Genomic DNA, 11,194 nt, shown 5'->3' on the forward strand with positions numbered 1-11,194 from the left:
ACAAGCTTCATAGTGCTTTACCCTACTTCAGAACTCTCCCAACTTTTGAGATCCGCTTACTTCCAAGTCCAGAATTTCCAATTTTGTCTTAATTAGCTAAAAATGTCCATTTTAACCTGAAACATGAAATGTAAAGAATTAAGCAACAATTCAAGTCAAAATGAACTAGAAAGTACCTGAAATCCGACTAAAAAGTCTAATAAAAACGATATATACAATCCACGGATGATCAAATACTCCCAAACTAAAGATATGCTCGTCCTCGAGCATAAGGTACAAACTCACGGAACAAAAACAACAAACAAACGACAAAAAACACGAAACACACACACAACAAAACTGAAAGGTGAAAGAACACAAACACGAGTCAAACTCAACATGCGAATTGCCTAGAAATTGCACAAGTCTCAAAAGTTGTTGACAAATTATTATCAGAAAATGTTCAACACTCCAAGAAGTTATAAGCTACATCGACTGTCTTCCTCTATCGGTCCACCTAGTAGGAGATCCCCACTTCAATCCACATTCCAACTTCCCGGATTATTTTATGCAGAAATGTAAAGTTTATCAAATGGTGGCAGACTCCATAAGCCTAAATATCGAACTACTCTCCACTAATGAGGACTAGACAAAGATAAGAATCAAAAGGTCTTTAAAAGCTTGTAACGTTAGGCTCGGGTAGTGGGTTCCAAGAAAAAGGATAGGAAAATAAAAAGTAAGAGAACTCGGTTTTCCTCATGCAAACACTCAAGTCAAATCGAACTCCACTTCTTTTCAACCACCAATCAACGTGTCCACTAATTTCCAACCCTCAAATTCGTGTCTTTCTTATTCTGATACCATAAATGCGCGGGTCTAAGGTGTACGTGGCGTTGTTAAACCAGAGGTCGCCAAGTACTGCTAGGCAGTTTTTAAGGCGGTTACTGGTTTCCAGCCGATATACCCTTAAACTTGGCAAAAGAAATTAATATTTTTTTTTTTTTTTACAGAATTTATACAATCGAGACACATCCATTGAACTGAGGTGAACTACCTCTTTTATTTTTATTGCCCTTCTTACAACCCCAAAACTATTCTTTTAGTCAATTCGTACAACTCTTCCCTTTCTTTGTGTTTGCATTAGGATCGAATTCTCCTAAGGGTACGACAGAGTGTTTAGGGTACAAGGATCTGACATTTTTGGTTAGCCAAAAAAATGAAGCAAATATGATTCATACGGCTCAAACGGGTGACTAAGGACAATTTCATTCCTGGGTCGGCTAGAAAGGCTCAAACGTTCCAAAAAGAATGCCTAAATCATCTCCTCAACCATGTGTAATCCTAGAATTTTGCCCCAAACACTTCTCTACTAGGTTCTAGAGTCCACCAACATTATCAAACTTTACCTAAGTACATAAAATGAATCTAAGCATGCCGAAAAAATGAACATGGTGGTTGAACCACTCAACAAACCTCAATCAAAATTCAGTCAATAAACCTACACTTGAAGCAATGCTTAACATTTCTCAACAATAAAAATGCAACAATCCAATTCTCATCATTGATTTCTACAATTCATCATCGGCAAAAACAATCAAATTAAAGAAAAAAAACGAAAGTTCAAAAATTTCAAAAATTCCTAATTTTCCTACCCCCAAACAAAAGATGACATTGTCCCCAATGTCCCATTATGCATCACTTAGGAATGGAAAATCAAAAATAACAAAGGTACGAGAAAGTTCCCTGGTTAATCCGTGAAGTGTCGCTCCACATTGCACACCCGGTCCTTGACTTTTTCATCATCCAAAATCTGTCAAAACAATTAAAGCTATGGTGTCCATTGTGTTAGCAAAAATTCACAAACTAAATTGAAAATATTACATCCTAATCTCGTCCTCACAACAACTACAAATTAAAAATGAAACAACTAAAACAACTACACAAATCCAAAATAAAAATTAGAACTGAGTTTAATGTTTGAAATGAAAAACCAATTCAACTAAACAACTGAAAATAAAGAGAACAACACAGGTGTTCCGGTGCTCATTCTTCGCCTCCCTCGTCTTCCTCTTCTTCCTCTTCTTCCGATTCTGATCTGGAGCCCATCCACTCATCTGAATCCCAGTCGGCCTATTGGAATCCTGAAGTGTCAATGTTGAGCTTGCTAAAGCTACTCTTCTGTATCTCATACATCATGTGGGTCTGCTCAACCAACCAATCCTGACGATTTGCCATCCGTTTCATCAAACCCATCATCCGCTGCATCATCTCCTTCTGTGGAGCTGTGGAGCTGGAGGATGTGACAGTGCCTTGTGTGGTTCTTTGCTGTTTTGTCCCTGCTCTTGGTTGCTTAGCTGCTAGACGTTCAAGATGCTTTTGATAATAATCTGAGCTGGGAATTGAGGCAACATGTAAACGTTGCTCATAATCAGACAGCGTGACCCCAGCTTGAATCCACAAAGCTGTAATGAGATGTGGGAAAGCGTAACTTGTTCGCCCTGGTTTTGAGGCATGTTGAATACTGTTCCAGATAATATCTCCCACATCAATACTCTTTCCTGTGGCAATAGAATAAAGCAATACTGCCTTCTTTTTAGTTACTGTGCTATAGTGCGTTTCCGGCATGATCTTCGCACTAACAAAATACTGCCACAGTCGAGCTATCGGTGTCAAATCAGTTCCCTTGAGGGTTTTGTTTTGTTTCTTCGACACTGCCCAAGTTGCACCTGGTTTTGTAATGATCGGGAGAATGATATTATCCTCATAACTTGACGTCCTAAACCTTGCATAATCATCCCGAAAAATCCTAGGCAGTTTATAAAACTCATTGATCTCCTTTTCCGAAAACGGCACATCAACCCCTCTCACAAATACCGTACCCTCTTTACAATCCGAGAGATTGGCATAAAACTCCCTCACTAGCGGCTTTACAGCCAGTTGTGCAGGAGCACTCATAAACACTTCCCACTTTCTCCCTTGACCCCAGTCCAGGGCCTGACTTGCAATCAACCCACGGTCAGGAACAAAACCCTTATCCTTTCTTTTGATAGCCCTTTCATATCTTTTCTGGGCCTCCTCACTCACGAAGCGGTCATCCACTTTTTTTCCTTTTCCCTTGCCCTTATATTGATGCTTGGCTTTGACCGGCATTTTCTCCACAATTTAAGTTCAACTCAACCAACAATTCAAACCTAAGTGTTCTACACAATCAATTCAATCCTGCAAAAAAAACAACACTTCCAAAAATTCGCACTTCAACCCCCAAACTACAATTTTTTCAAATTCAACCAAACACTTCACATATTCAAAACCCATAACCTACATATCACCAAACGCACAATCAATCCTTCCTCAAACAAAATCGAAACTCACAATCACCATAAATTTCATAATTCAACCACGACCAATTTTTTTCAGATCTACAAATTAAAACTCGAAATTGTGCGATAAAAAGTTTAGGGAACTTGAGATCTTACCAATATGAAGGAATATTCGACACCAATTCGACCAGAATCAGCCTAGATTGGAAAGCCCCAGATTTCTTGACCTAAAAATTTTGTGAAATTTTCGCAAAATGTTTTGTTGAAATGAGTTGTTTTGGTGTTTAGGAGGGTTAAGGAGTAAGAAAATTGGTTGGGAAAACACTGGGAATGCAATGGATTGAAGTTTGAAAATTTTTCTCTCAGGTGGATATGAAGAGTCGCATGAAGAATGAAAAGAAAAAGTGGGTATTTATAGAAAAGACTCATCGCCGCGGCGAAGAACAAGATTCGCCGCGGTGAAGTTCTTCAATCAAGAACCCTAAAAAAAAAAACTCAGGTTTCACCGTGGCGAAGAGAAATTCTTCGCCGGGGCGAAAACCTCCAGAGGCTACACACTTTTTTCCGGTTGCTTCGCCGCGGCGAAGTCTGGGACTTCAAAATTCATTTTCCTACAAAATGCTTTGCCGCGGCGAAGAAAACTTCTTTGCCCCGGCAAAGTCTGGAGCATTTTCTGTCCTTTTCTTTGTTGAAAACTTCACCTGAAACACCCAAAAACATACCAATCAATAATCATTCAACTCATAAAGAATTCAAACAAATTCACACACAACAAAATGAAAAACAAATAATAATTAAAAAAAAAAACACTTGGGTTGCCTCCCAAGAAGCGCTTGTTTATAGTCAATAGCTTGACTCTCTCAATCCTTCAAGTTGGGATGTCAAGCCATAGTGGGATGGATTTGCAACTCATCACCCCATTAATGTATGGCTTCAATCTCTGTCCATTGACTGTAAAAGTGCCTTTTTCTTCATGTGTGACTTCCACTGCTCCGGATGAGTGAATTCTTATAATCGTGAATGGTCCGGACCATCTAGACTTAAGTTTTTCGGGGAATAGCCTAAGCCTTGAGTTGAACTACATCACTTTTTGCCCCACTTCAAAATCCTTCTTCCTGATATGTTTGTCATGCCACCTTTTTGTCTTCTCCTTGTAAATTCGAGCATTTTCATATGCTTCGAGACGGAACTCATTGAGTTCGTTCAAAGTCAACATCCTTTCCTCCCCAACAGCTTTTAAATCCATATTTAACTGCTTGACTGCCCTGTATGCTTTATGCTCAAGTTCCACCGATAAGTGACATGCTTTCCCATAAACCATTCTAAATGGGGACATACCAATCGGATTCTTGAATGCAGTTCTGTAGGCCCATAACGCATCATCCAGCTTCCATGACCAATCTTTCCTAGATGTATTAACTGTCTTTTCTAAAATTTCTTTAAGTTCTCTGTTAGACAGTTCTACTTGCCCGCTCGTTTGTGGATGGTAAGGTGTTGCAACCCTATGTGTCACTCCATACTTACTCAACAGCGCATCCAATTGCCTATTACAAAAGTGGGATCCTCCATCACTAATGATTGCCCGTGGTACCCCAAACCTTGAGAAAATATTCTTTCTCACAAACTGAATCACTACCCTGGCATCATTAGTCGGCAATGCAACTGCTTCAACCCACTTCGACACGTAATCCACTGCTACCAAGATATATGTATTCCCAAAAGAGTTTGGGAAGGGACCAATGAAATCAATCCCCCACACATCAAAAAGCTCAACCATCAGGATGTTGTTCAATGGCATCTCATCTCTTTTTGAAATATTACCCACCCGTTAACATTGGTCACACTCCTGAATCATCCGGAAGGAATCCTTGAAGAGGGTTGGCCAATAAAACCCCGATTGTAAAACCTTGGCTACTGTCCTAGCTCCTCCAAAATGACCACCAACTTCCTTCTCGTGACAATGCCGTAAAATGCTTTTCATCTCCTCCTCCGGGACACATCTCCGTATCACTTGGTCAGCACAGTGTCTGTATAGAAATGGCTTTTCCCAAAAGTAATACTTCAAATCTGAGAAGAATTTTCTCTTTTGTTGGAACGTCATACCACTTGGGAGCACCCTTGATGACAAATAATTTGCAAAATCCGCATACCATGGTGCTTCTTCCACGCTCATCAATTTCTCATCCGAAAACGTTTCTCTAATTGGCATTTCCTCCTCAGTTCCCTTGATTGGTCTCTCAATCCTTAACAGGTGATCTGCCACAACATTTTTCGACCCCTTCTTATCTCGAATTTCCAACTCGAACTCCTAAAGTAGTAATATCCATCTTATCAGCCGAGGTTTTGCTTCTTGCTTTGCCAAAAGGTGCCTGAGTGTTGAATGGTCCGTGTATACGATCACCTTTGCACCTAACAAATATGAACGAAACTTGTCAAAAGCAAAAACTATAGCCAACAATTCTTTTTCAGTGGTGGTGTAATTTAATTGTGCATCAATGAGTGTTTTGCTAGCATACTGAATTACATGCAACACTTTGTTTTTCCTCTGTCCTAAAACTACCCCTAAAGCAAAATCACTAGCATCACACATTAATTCAAATGGCAGTCCCCAATCAGGAACTGCAATAATAGGTGCAGATACTAATAATTTTTTAAGAGTTAGAAACGCGTGCATGCATTCATCATTAAAGTAAAAAACAACATCTTTATTCAACAAATTGCAAAGGGGTTTAGAAATCTTAGAAAAATCTTTGATGAATCGTCTGTAAAACCCCGCATGCCTCAAGAAACTTCAGACTGCTTTGACATTTGATGGTGGTGGCAGCTTCTCAATCACTTCTGTCTTTGCTCGGTCAACTTCTATTCTGTCCTTTGAAATCTGATGCCCAAGCACTATTCCCTCTTGGACCATGAAGTGACACTTCTCCTAATTTAGTACTAAGTTCGTCTTTTTACATCGCTGCAAAACAAGAGAAAGATTAGTTAAACAATTATCAAAAGACGAACCAAAAACTGAGAAGTCATCCATAAAGACTTCTATGAACCGTTCCACCATGTTTCCAAAGATCGTCATCATGGATCTTTGGAATGTTGCTGGTGCATTACATAACCCAAAAGGCATCCTTCGGTAAGCAAAGGTGCCATAGGGACAAGTCGTTTTCTCTTGATCCTCAGGAGCGATGGCAATCTGGTTGTATCCTGAATACCCATCCAGGAAACAGTAATAGGCATGTCCTACCAACCTCTCCAACATCTGATCAATGAAAGGTAGTGGAAAATGATCCTTNCTGGCATCATTAGTCGGCAATGCAACTGCTTCAACCCACTTCGACACGTAATCCACTGCTACCAAGATATATGTATTCCCAAAAGAGTTTGGGAAGGGACCAATGAAATCAATCCCCCACACATCAAAAAGCTCAACCATCAGGATGTTGTTCAATGGCATCTCATCTCTTTTTGAAATATTACCCACCCGTTAACATTGGTCACACTCCTGAATCATCCGGAAGGAATCCTTGAAGAGGGTTGGCCAATAAAACCCCGATTGTAAAACCTTGGCTACTGTCCTAGCTCCTCCAAAATGACCACCAACTTCCTTCTCGTGACAATGCCGTAAAATGCTTTTCATCTCCTCCTCCGGGACACATCTCCGTATCACTTGGTCAGCACAGTGTCTGTATAGAAATGGCTTTTCCCAAAAGTAATACTTCAAATCTGAGAAGAATTTTCTCTTTTGTTGGAACGTCATACCACTTGGGAGCACCCTTGATGACAAATAATTTGCAAAATCCGCATACCATGGTGCTTCTTCCACGCTCATCAATTTCTCATCCGAAAACGTTTCTCTAATTGGCATTTCCTCCTCAGTTCCCTTGATTGGTCTCTCAATCCTTAACAGGTGATCTGCCACAACATTTTTCGACCCCTTCTTATCTCGAATTTCCAACTCGAACTCCTAAAGTAGTAATATCCATCTTATCAGCCGAGGTTTTGCTTCTTGCTTTGCCAAAAGGTGCCTGAGTGTTGAATGGTCCGTGTATACGATCACCTTTGCACCTAACAAATATGAACGAAACTTGTCAAAAGCAAAAACTATAGCCAACAATTCTTTTTCAGTGGTGGTGTAATTCAATTGTGCATCAATGAGTGTTTTGCTAGCATACTGAATTACATGCAACACTTTGTTTTTCCTCTGTCCTAAAACTACCCCTAAAGCAAAATCACTAGCATCACACATTAATTCAAATGGCAGTCCCCAATCAGGAACTGCAATAATAGGTGCAGATACTAATAATTTTTTAAGAGTTAGAAACGCGTGCATGCATTCATCATTAAAGTAAAAAACAACATCTTTATTCAACAAATTGCAAAGGGGTTTAGAAATCTTAGAAAAATCTTTGATGAATCGTCTGTAAAACCCCGCATGCCTCAAGAAACTTCAGACTGCTTTGACATTTGATGGTGGTGGCAGCTTCTCAATCACTTCTGTCTTTGCTCGGTCAACTTCTATTCTGTCCTTTGAAATCTGATGCCCAAGCACTATTCCCTCTTGGACCATGAAGTGACACTTCTCCTAATTTAGTACTAAGTTCGTCTTTTTACATCGCTGCAAAACAAGAGAAAGATTAGTTAAACAATTATCAAAAGACGAACCAAAAACTGAGAAGTCATCCATAAAGACTTCTATGAACCGTTCCACCATGTTTCCAAAGATCGTCATCATGGATCTTTGGAATGTTGCTGGTGCATTACATAACCCAAAAGGCATCCTTCGGTAAGCAAAGGTGCCATAGGGACAAGTCGTTTTCTCTTGATCCTCAGGAGCGATGGCAATCTGGTTGTATCCTGAATACCCATCCAGGAAACAGTAATAGGCATGTCCTACCAACCTCTCCAACATCTGATCAATGAAAGGTAGTGGAAAATGATCCTTTATTGTCACCTCATTCAATTTCCGGTAATCAATGCACACTCTCCAGCCCATCACCGTCCTAGTTGGTATCAGTTCATTACTCTCATTCCTTACTACCGTGATACCTCTCTTCTTCGGGACCACTTGTACCGGGCTCACCCATGGACTGTCAGAAATATGATAGATAATCCCCGCATCTAAGAGTTTCACCATCTCTTTTCTCACCACTTCCTTCATCGAAGGATTCAATCTTTGTTGTGGTTGCACCCTAGGCTTAATATCATCCTCCATGAGTATCTTATGCATGCAAAATGATGGTGAGATGCCTCTAATGTCCGAAATCGTCCATCCAATTGCTAGTCTATGTTCCCTCAACACCCTAATCAAACGCTCTTCCTCCAATTTACTCAATCCTGAACTAATAATCACTGGGATGGTTTCTGAGTCCCCAAGATATACATATTTGAGGTGGGAAGGTAAAGGTTTCAACTCAAGCTTTGGAGGTTCTTCATTTTTTTTCCTTTTCCTTCTCTTTTTCAAAATTGAACTCCTCAAATTCTACATCTTGGCTCTCATCTATTGGTTGAAGTGCTTCTAACAACCTAGCACATTCATTACTCGTCGAATCATCTACCTCTACTGTTTTAGATTTGGCTATACATGCTTCTAGAGGTAATTGTGGGGTGTTCTCTTCTAAAGATTCCTCAATCAATTTATCCACTACATCGACACTAAAACATGAATCCATTTTGGATGGAAACTTCATCGCCTCAAAGACATTGAAAGTTACTGTTTCATCTTGAACTCTCAACAGTAACTTCCCTTCCTGCACATCGATAAGTGCTCTCCCCGTGGCCAAGAATGGTCGGCCCAAAATTAGAGGAATTTCCTTATCCTCTTCCATGTCTAACACCACAAAATTTTCCGGAAAGATTATCTTGCCCACCTTCACCAACACATCTTCTACTATCCCCCTCAGGTGTTTTATGGACCTATCCACTAGTTGCAATGACATGGTCGTTGGCTTTACTTCACCAATTCCCAATCTCCTGAAAACAGAAAAGGGCATCAAATTAATACTAGCTCCTAAATCACACAAAACACGATCAAAAGTAATATCTCCTATAATGCAAGGAATAGTAAAACTCCCTGGATCTTTGAGCTTCGGGGGTAACTTCTTCTAGAGAATGGCGCTGCACTCCTCCGTAAGCATTACCGTTTCCTCATCTTCTAACTTCCTTTTGTTCGAAAGGATTTCCTTTAGGAACTTCGCATAGCTTGGCATCTGCTGCAATGCATCTGCAAAAGGAATGTTAATATGCAATTTTTTTAAAATTTCAATAAACTTTAAAAACTGCTTATCCTGATTTTTCTTCTTCAGTCTCTGAGGAAAAGGCACGGGTGGAGTGTGATGTGCCAATTCTGGTGGTATCTCGGGGAATGGCAATTTCTCCTTCTTCTTTTTCCTTTCCTCCTTCTTCTTGTTCTCTTCCTCTAAACCGCTTGGTTTCACCTCAACAATGATCTCTTCATCAACTTCCTCTTCAGAATCTTCCTTTTTTGCTTGCTCAACTTCTTCCAAAACTGTCCCACTTCTCAAAATTATGGTGTTTGCTTGCTCACGTGGGTTAGTCACCGTGTTGCTTGGTTAAGACCCTTGAGGTCTCTCATTGAGCTTCTCGGCCAATTGGCCCATTTGTACCTCAAGATTCCGAATGGACGCCCCTTGATTTCTAAAATTCGTCCTCATCTCATTCATAAAACTCGTGGTCTCCTGAATTTTCCAAACATGTCCTCCAACTTTGTCACTCTTGGATCTCTCGGTTGATTATTCACCCCTTGTTGGTTACTTGGAACTATCCTCTGGTTCCATTGATTATTTTGCTGGTTCTGATTTCCCTGATTTTCCCAAGTCAGATTTAGATGATTTCTCCACCCCGGGTTGTATGTGTTGGAGTACGGGTTGTTTGGTTGTCTCTGATTTCCTGCCAAGTAGTTCACTTACTCCGATGATAAAGATGACGAAGCAAATGTGTTTCCCACTTGACACTCGCTGCTCACATGGTTTCCTGCATAACAATCACAAGTTAGTTGAGGTACTTGTACAGAGTTTACCTGCATACTTCCCAACTGTTTCTGAAGTGCTGTGAGTTGGGCTGAGATGGTTGTGAAGGCATCAACTTCATGAAGACCCGCATATTTTCTTAGTATTGCTCTGTCATTTGGTCTTTGATAGTTGTTGCTTGCCAAAACCTCAAGCAACTCATAAGCCTCCTCTGGTGTCTTGTTCTGCAAGGCTCCTCCTGATGCTGCATCCACTATGGTTTGCACATTACCTATCAGTCCATTGTAGAATGTTTGGACTTGAAGCCAAACTGGCAACCCATGGTGTGGACATTTCCTCATTAACTCCTTGTACCTCTCCCAAGCCTCATACAATGACTCAGACTCATCTTGTAGAAATGATGTGATATCATATCTGAGTTTTGCTGATTTAGCTAGAGGAAAGAACTTAGTGAGGAACTTTTGTGCTAGATCAATCCAAGTTGTGATAGTTCCCGGTGGTAGTGCCATTAACCACCCCTTTGCTTCATCCCCCAATGAGAATGGGAATAACCTCAGTCTAATGGCGTCATCCGATACTCAGTTCAATTTGAAGGTGTCATAAATTTCCAAGAAATTTGCAATATGCTGATTCGGATCTTCCTTCAAATCACCATTAAACTTCACCAACTGTTGGATCATCTGAATGATTGCCAGCTTAATCTCAAAGTTGTTGGCTTGCACCGTAGGCCTAGTAATACTCGACCCACTGCCATTAACCGTGGGAACTGAGAATTCCCTTAGTGTCCTGTTTTTTGGTTCTGCCATTTCAACCACTATCTCTTCTATTTCAACCACTAAATCCTCTCTTTCTCTTTCTCTTCTCTCTCTGTTAAGTCATCTGGCGGTTCTCTCAATCTCAAGATCAACAGGAACC

The 11,194-nt window shown here is 40.4% G+C and overlaps 1 non-coding gene across 1 annotated transcript; it reads left to right on the plus strand.

The window, feature by feature from the left end:
* Window positions 1-10,594: 10,594 nt before the first annotated feature.
* Window positions 10,595-10,701, plus strand: LOC116121789. Its single transcript, XR_004126775.1, has one exon. It is a non-coding gene; the product is annotated as a small nucleolar RNA R71 (small nucleolar RNA).
* Window positions 10,702-11,194: the final 493 nt, after the last annotated feature.

Source organism: Pistacia vera, unplaced genomic scaffold, assembly GCF_008641045.1.
Source record: "Pistacia vera cultivar Batoury unplaced genomic scaffold, PisVer_v2 Contig1282, whole genome shotgun sequence".
In the NCBI taxonomy this organism is placed as follows: Eukaryota; Viridiplantae; Streptophyta; class Magnoliopsida; order Sapindales; family Anacardiaceae; genus Pistacia; species Pistacia vera.